At 56.0% G+C, this 17,334-nt stretch overlaps 1 protein-coding gene across 1 annotated transcript in view; it reads right to left on the bottom strand.

Annotated features, from left to right (window-relative positions):
• The window catches only part of LOC140385324 (collagen alpha-1(XV) chain-like), a 531,657-nt gene that overhangs the window by 129,227 nt on the left and 385,096 nt on the right, over positions 1-17,334 (bottom strand).

Here is a 17,334-nt window from a genome sequence, read left to right as displayed (position 1 = left end):
TGAGGTCCTACTTTTTAACTTATCTCCTAGCTCCCAAAATTCTGATTGTAGGACCTCATCCCATTTTTTACCTATATCGTTGGTGCTTATATGCACCACGACAACTGGCTGTTCACCCTCCCCCATCAGTATGTCCTGCAGCCGATCTGAGACATCCATGACCCATGCACCCGGGAGGCAACATACCATTCGGGAGTCTCGTTTTCGACCACAGAAACGCCTGTCTACTCCCGTTACGATTGAATCCCCTATGACTATTGCTCTGCCGGTCTTTTTCCCACCCTTCTGTGCAGCAGAGCCAGCCACGGCGCCATGAGCCTGGCTACTACTGCCTTCTCCTGGTGAGTCATCTCCTCCAACAGTATCCAAAACGGTATACCTGTTTTGGAAGGAGATGACCACAGGGAACACCTGCACACTGCCTTCCTGCTCTTTCTTTGCCTTTTGGTCACCCATTCCCTGCCTCCCTCACCAATCCTAATCTGCGGTGCGACCAACTCACTGAACGTGCTATCCACGACCTCCTCAGCATCGCGGATGCTCCAAAGTGAGTCCATCCGCATCTCCAGAGCCGTCATGCGGTCTAACAGGAGCTGCAGCTGGACACACTTCCCGCACATGAAGGAGTCAGGGGCATCGGCCGCATCCCTGAACTCCCACATTGAGTACGAGGAGCATAACACGGGTCTGGGATCTCCTCCCATTTTTACACTTTACCGTAACTGATTACAAATATAATATCAAATAATGAATAAGTGAATCGAATAAAGATTTTACTTACCAATTACAATACTTACCAAAGCACGAAGAGTTAAATTTCTCCCAATTGCCAATTGGAGCACTTTCCTGACCAGCCAATCAGGTCACTGCTTTGCTGTGACGTCACTCATCAAGTTAAGTTTTAAAAGTTTTTAAAGAAGTAAACTTACCTTCCCGACAGACCCCTGGCCACTGCTCCCGCCGAAAATCTGAAGGTCGCTTCTCCGGCAGCTGTGTCCCCGCTGCTCTCCTCGCGCTCTTTCACTGTGTCCCCACCGCTCTCCTCGCGCTCTTTTACCCTGCGTCCCCGCCGCTCTCCCCGCGCTCTTTTACCCTGCGTCCCCGCCGCTCTCCCCGCGCTCTTTCACTGTGTCCCCGCCGCTCTCCTCGCGCTCTTTTATTCTGTGTCCCCGCCACTCTCCTCGCGCTCTTTCACTGTGTCCCCGCCGCTCTCCTCGCGCTCTTTTACCCTGCGTCCCCGCCGCTCTCCTCGCGCTCTTTTATTCTGTGTCCCCGCCACTCTCCTCGCGCTCTTTCACTGTGTCCCCACCGCTCTCCTCGCGCTCTTTTACCCTGCGTCCCCGCCGCTCTCCTCGCGCTCTTTTATTCTGTGTCCCCGCCGCTCTCCTCGCTCCCTTACCAGAGGGACCTGGCGGCGCGGGTGGCCTCCGGGGTTATTGGGGGGTCGCGGGGGTTCTGGCTCTGGCATGTGCCCCCACGGTAGCTTGGCCCGTGGTCGGGGCCCACCAATCTGCGGGCGGGCCTGTGCCGTGGGGGCACTCTATTCCTTCCGCACCAGAGGCCGTGGTCATCCACCATTCCCGGTGCGGAAGTGACTCCATGTGCGCATGCGCGGGGATGAAGTCAGCAGATGCTGATGCTCCCATGCATGCGCGGACACGTGCTGGCCGGCAGAGTCCCTTCGGCCCGGCTGGCGTGGCGCCAAGCCCCTTTCCCGCTGGCTGGCGGGGCGCAAACCACTCCGGGGCTGGCCTAGCCCCTGAAGGTGCGGAGGATTCCGCACCTTTGGGGCGGCCCGATGCCGGAGTGGTTCACGCCACTCCGTCCTGCAGGGACCCCCCCCCCCCCCGCCCCGCCGGGTAGTGGAGAATCCTGCCCCCTATCTTACCCAACACTCTCTCCACCCCCCCCTCCACCGCCCCCTGCTGACAGCTTAATGTCTCTCGAAGAAGTCAATGAACAGCTGTCACCTCCAGGCAAGCCCTTACAGCGATCCCCTCAACGCGAACTTGATTTTCTCGAGCCTAAGAAACCCTGCCATGTCGTTAACCTATATCTCGGCTTCGGGGGTTCCGAGTCCCTCCATCCTAGCAGGATCCGTCTCCGGGCCACCAGGGAGGCAAAGGCCAGAATATCGGCCTCTCCCACCTCCTGGGCTCTCAGTGCTTCCGAAATGCCAAAGATCGCCGCCTCTGGATTTGTTACCACCCTCACCATTAAAACTTCTGACATAGAGGGCGAAATTCTCCGTTATCGGCGGAAAGTCCGCCGATCGGTGCAAAAAACGGCGCAAATCCCACTTGCGTCACGTCATAAAAATGGGACGATAGTCTCCGGCCCGAAATGGGCTAGCAGCGACGTAACGGGATCCGCGCTTGCGCAGTGGTTCACGCCGTGCAGCGTCATACGCGCTGCACGGCGTGACGGCTCATAAGGCCGCGCAGCTCCCCCCCACCCGACCAGAACACCCGACCGCAACACCCGACTGGATGGCTGGCCGTCGCTCAGCCCCGAGGTTCGAGTCACGCGATGTGGAGGCGCTCCTGGACGCGGTGGAGCAGAGGAGGGACGCCCTGTATCCCGGGCACGGCCGCAGAGTTGCCCCACGCCAGCCGGCGTCTGTGGAGGGAAGTGGCAGAGGCCGTCACCGCTGTGGCCCTGACACCACGGACAGGCACCCAGTGCCACAAGAAGGTGAACGACCTCGTCAGAGCAGGCAGGGTGAGCCTCCCCCATATCCCCCCTCCCCCATATCCCCCTCCCCCATATCCCCCATATCCCCCCTCCCCCATATCCCCCATATCCCCCCTCCCCCATATCCCCCCTCCCCCATATCCCCCATATCCCCCCTCCCCCATAGCCCCCTCCCCCATATCCCCCCTCCCCCATATCCCCCCCTCCCCCATATCCCCCCCTCCCCATATCCCCCATATCCCCCCACCCCCATATCCCCCATATCCCCAAGTGAATCCAGCCCTAACCTTAACCTCTGCAATGCACGCGCAACCGATGGCGTGCATTCATATACCTGCCTAACACTGTTGCCTTTTACCCCTGCCACCACCCGCCCCCCCCCACAGGAGAAGTGCGCACACAACAATAGGGAGCATGTGAGGACTGGAGGAGGGCCCGCTGATGAGAGGCCACTGACCGTACACGAGGAAAGGGCCCTGGAACTGGCTGGCGGACCTGAGGACCGGGAGGTTGCTGATGCAGAGGTCGGGGGCCCACGAGCAAGTGAGCCACCAACAGCCCGTCCCCATATCCCCCCTCCCCTATATCCCCCTCCCCCGTATCACCTGATCACTGCCTGATGTCTAACCATGCATGCTTCATTGTGTATCGCAGGACCAAACGTCCAGGCACCCATCTCCGCAGATGCACACCGCCCGCAGGATGCCCCTCGGAGACCACAGGAGACGGAGAGACCCGCACCCTCCAGCATGCGACGCCCGCAGGATGCCCCTCGGAGACCACGGGAGACGGAGAGACCCGGACCCTCCAGCATGCGACGCCCGCAGGATGCCCCTCGCACACCACGGGAGACGGAGAGACCTGGAGCAACAGGGAGACGACACCCCCGTCACGTGCGGGAGCGACCACCCAGCGATGAGGGGAGCAGCCACAGGCCCCCGTCACATCCGAGCCAGGACACCACTACCCAGGACACCACTATCCAGGACACCCCTACCCGGGACACCACTGCCCGGGACACCACTACCCAGGACACCCCTACCCGGGGCAGCACTACCCGGGACAGCACTACCCGGGACAGCACTACCCGGGACACCCCTACCCGGGACACCCCTACCCGGGAAGACGAAATACCGGACAGTGACTCAGAGTGGATGGGTGGAGACGAACCCCCACCCCAAAGTGCCATGGAGTCAGAGTGGGACGAAGAGCACGACACAATGCCACTGCTGTCACCAACACCCTCCACCATCGCAGAAACACTCACCACGGTTGGGCACTTTAGTGATGAGGCGTCTGGTACACTCACTGGTGCGCACAACACAGCCGTCCCGGTACAGCAGGTGGAGGTAGGAGCAGCAGAGGGACCGGGCGGTCGGAGGGCAGCCCAGGCCAAGCGAACATCTGCTGCCCAGATGGATCCCGGGTTCCTGCAGTTACCACACCCACACATAGATCCGATGCAACCACCGTCACGGAGACGAGCGAATAGGGTGACGGGTGGCTTGCGGCGGCTGCGGTCGCAGGTGGAGGAGTCTACCCGCGTCCAGGAGCTGGGAGTGGTCCCGGTCATGCGTGCCACCCAGGCTGACACCGCACGGGTGGCGTCCGCGGTGGAGGCAATGGGTGCGACGGTGTCAGACATGGGGAACGGTTTGCGAGGCCTGGGGCCTTCCGTGCAGGCGGCGTCTGTGGCCCAGGAAATGGCTGCCCTCTCACAGGAGGCCATGAGCCAGTGCCAGCGCCAGATGGCAGAGGCGCTCAACGCCATAGCCCAGTCTCAACAGGCCATGGCCCAGTCTCAGCAGGCCATAGCCCAGTCTCTGCAGGCCATGGCCCAGTCTCTACAGGCCATGGCCCAGTCTCAGCAGGCCATGGCCCAGTCTCAGCAGGCCATGGCCCAATCTCAGCAGGCCATCGCTGAGGGCATCGGCGCCAGTGGCCATGTGCGAGCCGGCGTCGCACTATCACAGACAGGGTTTGACAACCCCCTGGGCTCCATGGCTGCAAACCTGCAGACCCCTGTCGATACCAGCACGGGCCTCCAGGACTGGCAGCGCCAGATGTCGGGGGCGCGTCGGATGGCCAGTCCGTTCGCATCCCCCACCCATGTAGAGGCCTGGGGGCCATCGGGCACCCCGAGGGAGGAGGAGGTGGTGTGGTCCGTCCCGGCTCCCTCTGTAGGGGAGGTCCCGGTACACCGCGACACCTCGGACTCCCCCCCCCCTTCCGTCCCAGGTGCATCGGGTGGGCAACGGGCAGGACAGGCTGGCAGCTCGCCATCCCAGTCGCCCGGGCCGCAGCCTGGCCCATCTAGGCCAGGACGCCACAGGAAACGGCTGCCAAAGGGATCCAGTGTCAGAGGGCAGGAATCACAGGAGTCCACCTCCAGTTCTGCTGTACCGTCTGGGGAACCACGTAGACGTAGTCAAAGGGCCCGTAAGGCCAAACAATTAGACACTGAGTAAGTTGGCACGGGTGCAGGGCACAGATGAGTTTTAGGGGCTAGGGCACGTGCATGAACTCCTTTGGTTATTAAAGTCAATGTTACACCTACCGAAGCTGCCTTTGTGCTCTGTCCAAAGTGTGCGGGCGTGTCATGTACGTTGAGCGCAAGTGTGTGTGTGACGGGTGGTCTTACCTCAGCCCCAGGTGAGTCTGCCCCCTTCCCCCTGGGCCGCCATCAACATCCCCCGGGCAGAGGACGGGACCGTGCGCTGCAGTGTCACAGCCGCATGCAGGGATGGTCCGGGTGGATGGTGGTACTGTGGCCATGGGTCAGACATAGTCCAACGATGTAGAGCCAGGAGCTCATCGCAGGGCGGGTTGTCATCATCCTCCATGGCCTGCGATAGACACGCGTCCACCCGCAACTGGGTGAGCCCGGCCCGTTGTGCCGCCGGTGGATCGGCAATTGGGGGGGGGGTGGTGTGCATGCGGGTGGGGTGTGTGGGGTTGGGGAGGGGGGTGAGGGTGCTGGGTGGGTGGATGGGTGGGGGGTGTGGGTGGTCGGCTGTTGCCATGGTGTGCGGTCTGTGGCCATACTACCCGATTCCCACGCCCATCTAGTCAGTGAAGCGGGCGGCTATCAGTCTGTCCCGTGCCCGCTGGGCCAACCGGTAACGGTGGACAGCCACCCGCCTGTGTCTACCGCGTCTGCCCTGACCATTGCCCCCATCCCCCTCATCTGGGGAGGACTGCGCCTCTTCCTGCTGCTCCTCCACTCCGCCCTCCTCTGCCTGCGGCACATCGCCCCTCTGCTGGGCTATGTTGTGCAGGACGCAGCACACCACAATGATGCGGCCGACCCTATCTGACCGATACTGGAGGGCGCCCCCAGAGAGGTCCAGGCACCTGAAACGCATCTTCAGCACGCCAAAGCACCTCTCGATCACTCCCCTTGTCGCTACATGGGCATCATTGTAGCGGTTCTCCGCCTCATTGCGTGGCCTCCGTATAGGCGTCATCAGCCACGATCGCAATGGGTAGCCCCTGTCGCCCAGCAACCAGCCCCTCAGCCGGGGATGGCGTCCCTCGTACATGCCGGGGATGGATGACCGCGACAACACGAATGAGTCGTGTACACTGCCTGGGTGACGGGCGCAGACGTGCAGGATCATCATGCGGTGGTCGCAGACCACCTGTACGTTCATCGAATAGGTCCCCTTCCTATTAGTGAACACGGCCCTGTTATCTGCAGGTGGCCGCACGGCGACGTGCATCCCATCGATCGCGCCCTGGACTATGGGGAACCCGGCAACGGCAGAGAAGCCCACGGCCCGGGCATCTTGGCTGGCCCGGTCCACGGGGAAGCGGATGTAGCGGTGCGCCATGGCATAAAGGGCATCTTTCACTGCCCGGGTGCACCGGTGCACCGATGTCTGCGATATGCCGGACAGATCCCCACTCGGTGCCTGGAATGACCCCGTTGCATAAAAGTTCAGGGCCACCGTAACCTTGACGGACACGGGGAGAGGGTGTCTCCCGCCAGTGCCACGCGGTGACAGGTGTGCCAGCAGGTGGCAGATGTGTGCCACGGTTTCCCGGCTCATCCGGAGTCTCCTCCTGCATTCCCGGTCCGTGAGGTCCTGGTATGACTGCCGGGGCCGGTACACACGGGGCGCCCTCGGGTGCCTCCGTTGCCGTGGGGCCGCGACGTCCTCCTCCCCCTCCTCGTCCTGTCGGTCAGGTGTCCCTCCAGCCTGGGCGGCTGCCGCCTGCCCCTCTGCGGCAGCCTGCGCCGCCTCTCTGGCACGCTCCTCCTCCTCCTCCTCCTCATCCAGGGCAACACAGACATGAGCGGCTGCCACCACGGCGGCCAACATCGCTGGCTGGTCTGAAAACATGACGGCCTGGTGGGGGGGAGGGGAACGACGACATGTCATCATTGCCCATATCCCCTCCTCCCCCCAGCCAGGTGGCATGGACCGCATGGGTCCAACTGTTGGAGGCTGGCACCTGGCCAGGTGGACCAACTCATTTGCCCTCCCATCACCCTCCTCGGCACGGACCCCCTCCCCAACCTCCACCCCGGCACGGACCCCCCCCCAACCCCCAACCTCTACCCCAGCACGGACCCCCCCCCAACCTCCACCCTGGCACGGACCCCCTCCCCAACCCCCAACCTCCACCCCGGCACGGACCCCCCCCAACCTCCACCCCAGCACGGACCCCCTCCCCAACCTCCACCCCAGCACGGACCCCCCCCAACCCCCAACCTCCACCCCAGCACGGACCCCCCCCCCCCCCCAACCTCCACCCCGGCACGGACCCCCCCCCCAACCTCCACCCCGGCACGGACCCCCTCCCCAACCTCCACTCCAGCACGGACCCCCCCCAACCACCAACCTCCACCCCAGCACGGACCCCCCCCCCAACCTCCACCCCGGCACGGACCCCCTCCCTAACCTCCACCCCAGCACGGACACCCCCCCAACCCCCAACCTCCACCCCGGCACGGACCCCCCCCCAACCTCCACCCCAGCACGGACCCCCCCCCAACCACCAACCTCCACCCCAGCACGGACCCCCCCCAACCTCCACCCCGGCACGGACCCCCTCCCCAACCTCCACCCCGGCACGGACCCCCCCCCCCCAACCTCCACCCCAGCACGGACCCCCTCCCCAACCTCCACCCCAGCACGGACCCCCCCCCAACCCCCAACCTCCACCCCGGCACGGACCACCCCCACCAACCTCCACCCCAGCACGGACCCCCTCCCCAACCTCCACCCCAGCACAGACCCCCCCCCAACCCCCACCCCGGCACGGACCCCCCCAACCTCCACCCCGGCACGGACCCCCTCCCGGCACTCCCCCGGAGCACAGCCTATTCTAACCACCCCCCCCCCCCGCCGCACACACACACACACACAAGTCGAGACACACCTCTCCTCACGCAATCAGTCTGCGGCCACGCCATTTCCTGCCCAGAGCCAACCCCTCAGGCCGTCACTCACCTCCTCGCTGGTCGGCGTGAGCCTGGAGCACCGGGTCACGCCGATGAAAAGGAGGTTTGATTCACGTCAACGTGAACGGTCATCACGTCGACGGGACTTCGGCCCATCCGGAAGGGAGAATATCGGCAGGCCGAAAATCGGCTGCCTTGCGCAGACCCGTGACATTCTCCGCGGCAGCGGCGCCATTAACGCCCCGCCGACTTTTCTCCCTTCGGAGACTTCGGCGGGGGCGGGGGCGGGATTCACGGCGGCCAACGGCCATTCTACGACCCGGCGGGGGGTCGGAGAATGACGCCCAGAATCATTGATTCTACAGTGCAGAAGGAGGCCATTCAGCCCATCGAGTCTGCACCGGCCCCTGGAAAGAGCACCCTACTTAATCCCACACATTCACCCTATCCCCGTAACCCAGTAACCCCATTTAACCTTTTTTTGACACTCAGGGCAATTCAGCATGGCCAATCCACCTAACCTGCACAGTTTTGGACTGTGGGAGGAAACTGAAGGAGCCGGAGGAAACCCACGCAGACACTGGGAGAACGTGCAAACCCACACTGACAGTGACCCAAGCCAGGAATCGAACCTAGGACCCTGGAGCTGTGAAGCAACTGTGCTAACCACTGTGCTACCGTACTGACATGACCGTCAGCAAACCTCTGCCAGAAACATGCCCAAAACATATGGACATGGTTCGCAGGTCTCCCGCACAGCGCCCCCATCTATTCCCCACCCACCCCCTCAAAGAACCTGCTCACCCGAGCCCTGTGGACCAGCTTGAATTGTATCAGGCTGAGCATAGCACACGATGACAATGCATTGACTCACCTCAGGGCCTCCTCCCATAATCCAGCTCCAACTCCCCACCCAGCTCTTATAGAACATAGAACAGTACAGCACAGTACAGGCATTTCGGCCCATGATGTTGTGCCGACTATTTATCCTAATCTAAGATCAACCTAACCTACACCCCTTCAATTTACTTCTTTTTCCCACTTTCGCTTCACCTCCCCTATCGGGGCACCCTCCCACTCCATCAGTCCCTTTTAGATCTCTGAAATCTTCCCTTCCCCTACTCCTACTCTCGACACCACCTTATCCTGTAGCCCCTAGGGCGGCAGGTGCGGGAAGATCGATACCTGTCTCTGCACAAAGTCTCTCACCTGCAGATACCGGAACCCATTCCCACCTGGCAGCTCAAACTCCTCCTCTAACTCCTCCAAGCTCGGGAAGCCCTCATCAATAATCCACCTCCAAATCTCCCAATCTCCACCTGCTGCCACCTCCGGAACCCCCCCATCCAGCTCCCCCCGGAGCGAACTGGTGATTATCACATCTCGGTTCCCACATTGACGCTCCCTCCAGCCCCATATGCTGCCCCCACTGTCCCCACACCCTTAGGGCTACCACTTCTACTGGGCTTGTGGAGTACCTGGCCGGCGAGAACAGCAGAACAGTGCCCCTAAACTCGTGCCCCTACATGAGACTGTCTCCACCCGTTCCCAAATTGACCCCTCCCCTGCTTCTACTCACTTTCAAAGAGAAATGGCTTTTAGTAGGTTGTAATTGATGGGGTAATAGCTTCCAGACAGCCAGGTGTCTGGATTGTTTATTTTTAGTTGCCTTCCTGCTTGAATGCATTTAACGTAACCTGCCTTGAAGTCAACCACAATGTTTAAGAACAGCTAGGAGATCAGTTCTCTTTTTCGCCGTTCTTTTGATGAGGAAAGGAACTTTCAATCATCGCTAGAGTACTTGAGAAGGGGTTTAAAGCCTTGTGATATGTTTTGGCTTTCTATGAAGCCTAGGACACTTGTAACAGCTGCTGTTTGCAACACCTTTCATTGAATTTACAGTGCAGTAGGAGGCCATTTGGCCCAACAAGTTTTGCACTGTCTGCAAGAGCCCCCTACCTACCCCACACCTCCACCCTATTCCCACATCTCCATCCTATCCCCGTAACCCCATCTAACCCAACCTTTTTGGTCACTAAGGGCAATTTAACATGGCCAACCCACCTAACCTGCACATCTTTGGACTGTGGGAGGAAACCGGAGCACCCGGAGGAAACCCACGCAGACATGGGGAAAATGCGCAGACTCCGCACAGACAGTGGCCCAAGCCAGGAATCAAATCTGGGACCCTGGAGCTGGGAAGCAACGGTGCTAACCACTGTGCTACCGTGTTGCCCTTCTTTCTGAGGCAGCAGGTTTATCATAGAATTTACAGTGCAGAAGGGGGCCATTCGGCCCATCGAGTCTGCACCAGCTCTTAGAAGGAGCACCCTATCCAAGCCCACACCTCCACCCTATCCCCATAACCCAGTAACCCCACCCAACACTAAGGGCAATTTTGGACACTAAGGGCAATTTATCATGGCCAATCCACCTAACCTGCACATCTTTGGACTGTGGGAGGAAACCGGAGCACCCGGAGGAAACCCACGCACACACGGGGAGGATGTGCAGACTCCGCACAGACAGTGACCCAAGCCGGAAACGACTGGAAAGTGAAAAACCAGTGATTTTTCACTGTTTCCACCTGGACTGCTCTTTAGCTTCCAAGCAGGGGTGACTGATCTCTGTTGGGGGAATCTCTGATATGGGGAGGGTCTCTGATATGGAGATCTCTGATATGGGGAACTCTGATGGGGGAATCTCTTTTGAGGGGCCTCTGATGGGGAATCTCTGATATGGGGGTCTCTGATATGGGGGTCTCTGATATGGGGGTTTCTGATATGGGGATTTCTGATGGGATCTGATATGGGGTCTCTGATATGGGGATCTCTGATATGGGGGTCTCTGATATGGGGATTTCTGATGGGATCTGATATGGGGTCTCTGATATGGGGATCTCTGATATGGGGGTCTCTGATATGGGGGTCTCTGATATGGGGATTTCTGATGGGATCTGATATGGGGTCTCTGATATGGGGATCTCTGATATGGGGATTTCTGATGGGATCTGATATGGGGTCTCTGATATGGGGATCTCTGATATGGGGATCTCTGATGTGGGGGTCTCGGACGTGGGGATCTCTGATATGGGGATCTCTGATATGGGGCCAACCGGCGCGGCGCGATTCCCGCCCCCGCCGAATATCTGGCGCCGGAAAATTTGGTAACTGGCGGGGGCAGGATTCACGCCAGCCCCCGGCGATTCTCCGACCCGGCGGGGGGGGGTCGGAGAATCTCGCCCGAGGTCTCTGATATGGGGATCTCTGATATGGGATGGCTGATATGGGGGTCTCTGATATGGGGATCTCATATATGGGGATCTGATATGGGGATTTCTGATATGGAGGTCTCTGATAAGGGGAGCTGATATGGGTCTCTGATATGGGGATCTCTGATATGGGGATCTCTGATATGGGAATCTTTGATATGGGGATCGCTGATATGGGGTCTCTGATATGGGGATCTGATATGGGGATCTGATATGGGGTCTCAGATATGGGGTCTCTGATATGGGGATCTCAGATATAGGGTCTCTGATATGGGGTCTCTGATATGGGGACCTGATATGGGTTCTCTGATATGGGGATATCTAATATGGGGGTCTCTGATATGGGGTCTCTGATATGGGGGTCTCTGATATGGAGATCTGATATGTAGAGTCTGTGATATGGAGGTCTCTAATGGGGTCTGATGTGGGGGTCTCTGATATGGGGATCTAAGATATGGGGATCTCTGATATGGGGACCTGATATGGGGATCTCTGATATGGGGACCTGATATGGGGTCTCTGATATGGGGACCTGATATGGGGTCTCTGATATGGGGATCTCTGATACGGGGATCTGATATTGGGTCTCTGATATGGGGGATCTCTGATATGAGGGTCTGTGATATGGAGGGTCTGTGATATGGAGGATCACTGATATGAGGGTCTCTGATATGGGGATCTCTGATATGGGGATCTCTGATATGGGGGTCTCTGATATGGAGAGTCTGTGATATGGGGGTCTCTGATTTGGGGGTCTCTGATATGAGGGTCTCTGATATGGAGAGTTTGTGATATGGGGGTCTCTGATATGGGGGTCTCTGATATGGAGGATCACTAATATGAAGGTCTCTGATATGGAGAGTCTATGATATGGGGACCTCTGATATGGGTGTCTCTGATATGGGGGTCTCTGATATGAGGGTCTCTGATATGGAGAGTCTATGATATGGGAATCTCTAATGGGGGTCTGATGTGGGTGTCTCTGATATGAGGGTCTCTGATATGGAGAGTCTGTGATATGGGGGTCTCTAATGGGGGTCTGATGTGGGGTCTCTGATGGGGGGGTCTCTGATATTAGTGTCTCTGTTTGGGATCTGATGGAGGTGGGGAGGGCATTATTTATATCGTGGGATCCCTCCAATGACTCATTTGCATCCTCCCACCGTTGTGGTGTGTAGGTCGCTGACGCCGTCGGCAGCATCAGAATGGGTCCCGTTTTTAGCTCGATGCTCAATTCTCCGCTGCACCAGGAAACCCGCCGCCAGTGGAGGAGGATCCACCCGATGGCCTATATTTAGATCTATGCTGTTCATTCAGATCCATGTTATACATGTTACATATTCAAATTTATGGTACAGATATGGGTGTGAAAATTAAGGTCCAACATAGCGAGCCAATGCTGGGGGCAGGAAGGGGTGGGGTTGCTAGTTCTGTTCTGTTGGGTAGAGTTGGCAGGGTAGAGCCATGGAAACATGATGAGCTTTGATTCAGAAAGAAGAAAAGCAAATCCTGGCATTGAAGGCAGAAAAAACACACGAACATCCACAAAGGGCTGTTCAGTAACTAATGGTACATACATCCATGCAATGAGTCGCCGGAATGGGGTAGATGAGCTGAGGGTACAGATAGATACTTGGAAGTATGATATAGTTATTACTGAAACATGGCTGAAAGAATGGCAGGAATGGCAACTCAACATTCCAGGTTACAGAATTTCCAGATGTGATGGGGGTTGTGGGTCGAGAACCAATCATTATTGTGAGGAAGGATGATAGGCCAAAATGATCATCAAACAAGGCTACATTGAACTGAGGAACAAAAAGAAGCACCACTGGCAGAATTTGATGGACTCTCAAATAGTCAGAATGATAGAAGAGCAAATATGTAGGTAAATTGCTGAGAAGTGTGGAAACAACAGGGCAGTAATAGTCGGAGATTCCAACTACATTAACATCAAATGGGATGAAGACAATGTGAAAGGCATAGAGGGAGCAGAAATCTTCAAAGGCACTCAGGAGAAACATTTTAGCCAATATGTACCATGCCAAATAAGAGAAGGGGCAGTGCAACATTTAGTTTTAGTGCATGAAGCTGATCAGGTAAAAGTGGCAAAGGTATCAGTGCGAGAGCATTTTGGTGGAAGTGATCATAATTCAGTGAGATTTTGTCTGATTATGAGAAAGGACAAAGATGGTCAAAGACCAAAGTTACAAAGCTGACACGTGGGCCGGGATTCTTCGCTGGGTCAGAGAATCCCCGGGGGCAGGCGCGAATCCCGCCTTGCCTCCTCGACGCCGGTTGCCTTATTCTCCGGTGCCGTTTTTCGGGCAGCGGTGGGATTCCCGCCATGCCGGTCGAGGGCCTTTGACAGCGGCCCCCCCGGCGATTCACCGGGCCCCGATGGGCCGAGTGGCCGTCCAGTTTTGGCCAGTCCCGCCGGCGTGAATTACTCACCTCACGCACGGCAGGACCTGGCAGGTAAGTCTGCGGGGGCAGTCCTGGGGGGACGGGGTGGGGGTGGGGGGGGTACGCCCCACGGTGGCCTGGCCCGCGATCGGGGCCTACCGATCCCGTGGGCGGGCTGTTTCCGTGGGTGCCTTCTTTCCTCCGCGCCGGGTCCCTATAGGGCTCTGCCATATAGCCCGGGGGCCGGTGCAGAGAAGAGAACCCCCCGTGCATGCGTGGAAATATGCCGGGCAGTCCGCACATGCGTGAGATCACGCCAGCCGTTCCTGTCTAATCCTGTTAGAATTTTATCAGTTGCTATGAGATTCCCCACTCACTCTTTTAAACTCCAATGAATATAATCCTGACAGATTTAGTCTCTCCTCATATGACAGTCTCGCCATCACAGGAATCAGCCTGGAGGACCTTCACTGCACTCCCTCCATAGCAAGAAAATCCTTCCTTAGATAAGGACATGTGCCTTCATTCGCTGAGGCATTGAGTTTAAGAGCAGGGAGGTTATGCTGGAACTATATTAAACTTTTGCTAGGCCACAGCTAGAGTATTGCGTGCAGTTTTGGAATCCACATTATAGGAGGGATGCGATAGCACTGGAAAGGGTGTAGAGGGGATTTACCAGGATTTTGCCTGGACTGGAGAGTCCTAGCTATGAAGAGAGATTGGATAGACTGGGGTTGTTTTCCTTGGAGCAGAGGAGACTGAGGGAGAACATGATTGAGATGTATAAAGTTATGAGGGGCATAGATAAAGTTGACAGGAAGAAACCTTTCAACTTGGTGGAGGGATCAATGACCAGGGGATAGAGATTTAAGGTAAGAGGCAGGAGGTTTAGCAGAGATGTGAGGATGTGGGAATCTGGAACTCACTGCCTGAAAAGGTGGTGGAGGCAGAGACCCTCATAACATTTAAAAGGTATTTAGATGTGCGCTTGCGATGCCAAGCCATACAAGGCCAAGTGCTGGAAAATGGGATTAGAATACTTTGGTGGTTGTTTTTGACCACCGTAGATGTGATGGGCTGTAGGGCTTTCTCTGCACTGTAAACCTCTATGATCTCAATGTCCAATGGAATATAGGAAATACAGAGATGAATTTTAAAAAATAATTTGAAAGGCAAGTAAAATCAAGAGAAATCCAAAGATGCTGTCATAGAATCATAGAATTTACAGTGCAGAAGGAGGCCATTCAGCCCATCGAGTCTGCACTGGCCCTTGGAAAGAGCACCCTACCTAAGCCCACACCTCCACCCCGTAACCCAGTAACCCCACCTAAACCTTTTGGACACTAAAGGCAATTTAGCACTAATTTAGCTTTATAGATACATAAAAGAAAACTAAGGGAAGAGAGGGCAGAGTACAGACTAAAAAAGTAACATTTGTGGAGTCAGATGCCATGGACATGGTTCTGAATTAACATTTTGCAACTGTCTTCATAAAAAAGGACAATGCAGAGTGTTAAGAAGGGTGTGTGAAATATTGGATGGTATAAATATAGTAAAGAATGAAATATTTTAGTATTTTTCAAAATTGATAAACCCCCATCAACCCTGGATGAAATGTATCACCAGCTGCTAACAGAAGCAATTGATGGAAATATCTGAGGCTCTGACCATCATTTTCCAATTTACACCAGCTATCAGAATGGTACTATCGGGAAGGACGATTAATATTGCAACAATGTTTAAATAGGGAGGAAGGGATAGCCTAAATAATTACAGGCCAGTCAGCCTAGGAAGTGGGGTGGACAAAGTATTGGAAAAAGGAATGAGGGACTAGTTAATTTGTCAGGTAGAAAGGCGTGGATTAATCAAGGACAGTCAGCATGGATTTGTTCAGGAATTTGTCTGCTTAACATCTTTGAATTTTAATTGGGCTTTTGACTAGATCCCATGTGGGACGTTGGTGAGAAAAGTAAAGGCTTGTGAAATCTAAGGAAAAGTAGAAATTTGAATCCAAAATAGGCTCGGTGTCAGGAAATGTGTACGAGTATGTTTGCTGTTTTCAGTGGGTTTCCTCAGTACAAGGTATCGCATTTGCGAAGGACAAACTAGGGACGGGAATACACAATTAATGGTCAGATACTGAGAAATGTAGAGGAACAGAGGGACTTTGAGTGCACGTCCACAGATCACTGACTGTGGCAGTCCAGGTAGATAGGTGGTTAATAAGACACAGGGGTAATTCCTTTATTTACCAAGGCATAGAATATAAGAACAAGGAGGTTATGCTAGAACTGTTTAAAACAATAGTTACACCACAGCTAGAGTACTGTGCACAGTCCTGGTCACCACATTATAGAAAATATGTTGCTTGCAGGAGAAATGATTCAGAGGTGATTTACTGGGATGTTGGAAGAAGTAGAAAATTTTAGCGATGAAGAAAGATTGGATAGGTCGGTATGTTTCCTTTGGAGCGGAGAAGGTAAAATACAATTGAGATGTATAAAATTGTGAGAGGCCTAGGTAGAGTAATGTATATATTTTTTTAAATTTAGAGTTCCCAATTATTTTTTTCCAATTAAGGGGCAATTTGATGTTGCCAATCACCTAACCTGCACATCTTTGGGTTGTGGGGGGTGAAACCCACGCAGACACAGGAAGAATGTGCAAACTCCACACAGTGATCCGTGGAGGTGTAGTAATATATAAGGGGGAGCTGATTTTCCTCAGCAATAAGTCAACACACTTTTCTGTCACTGATTGCCCCCCCCAACCTAAACCATGTTTTGTGCCTGCAGGAAGTGAAGGGACAGAGCTCTGACCTGCTCAACTTGTGGTTGGCTGCTTTGGGATGTCCACCGCTTTGGAATCAAACTTTAAGCTATGAAGAAAAATTGGATAGGTCGGGTAATTCTAAGTAAAAAAAAATAGGGCTGGATTCTCCATTATTAGGGCTATGTCCACACGTCGGCGTCAAAACGGTAGAGTTTTACTCCCGAAAACCCTGAATCAAAGGGACACGAATTCCCAGCCCTTCAGGGGGCTTGCATTGCAGGGACCCGGAGTAGATTTCGCATCTTTTGCTGCAGATACGGGCCCCTGCACTTCCGGGTCGAAGGCCACGCATGCGCACGGTGGCGGTCCCCAGCGGCCGCGCTGTGCTCCATGACGGACTCGGACCTAGACCCACTATACTGAGTTCGCAGCCGCCATGCGAGTATCCCGACCGGCTGGAGTTCCACGCCATCGGGACTTCGGGTGGTCGGGGGAGGAGGACGGCAGAGCAGGCCTCTGGCAATGGCCGCTGGCGGCGCGGTGTACTCCCCGAGTACGCCGCTTTTCGGGGCCTGCAGAATTGGTGAACCGCCGCTGGATTCTCCGCACCTGCGCCAGCCGTGATTTCGGTGCAAGGGTGCGGAGAATCCAGCCCATGTTTTGTTTAGAATAAATTTAGAGTACCCAATTCATTTTTTCCAATTAAGGGGCAATTTAGTGTGGCCAATCCATCTAGCCTGTACATCGTGTGGGGGTGAAACCCACACAAACACGGGGAGAA

This window comes from Scyliorhinus torazame, chromosome 11 (genome assembly GCF_047496885.1).
Source record: "Scyliorhinus torazame isolate Kashiwa2021f chromosome 11, sScyTor2.1, whole genome shotgun sequence".
Lineage (NCBI taxonomy): Eukaryota > Metazoa > Chordata > Chondrichthyes > Carcharhiniformes > Scyliorhinidae > Scyliorhinus > Scyliorhinus torazame.
Note: the sequence above shows the minus strand (reverse complement) of the source record. Positions and strands in the feature narration are given on the sequence as shown.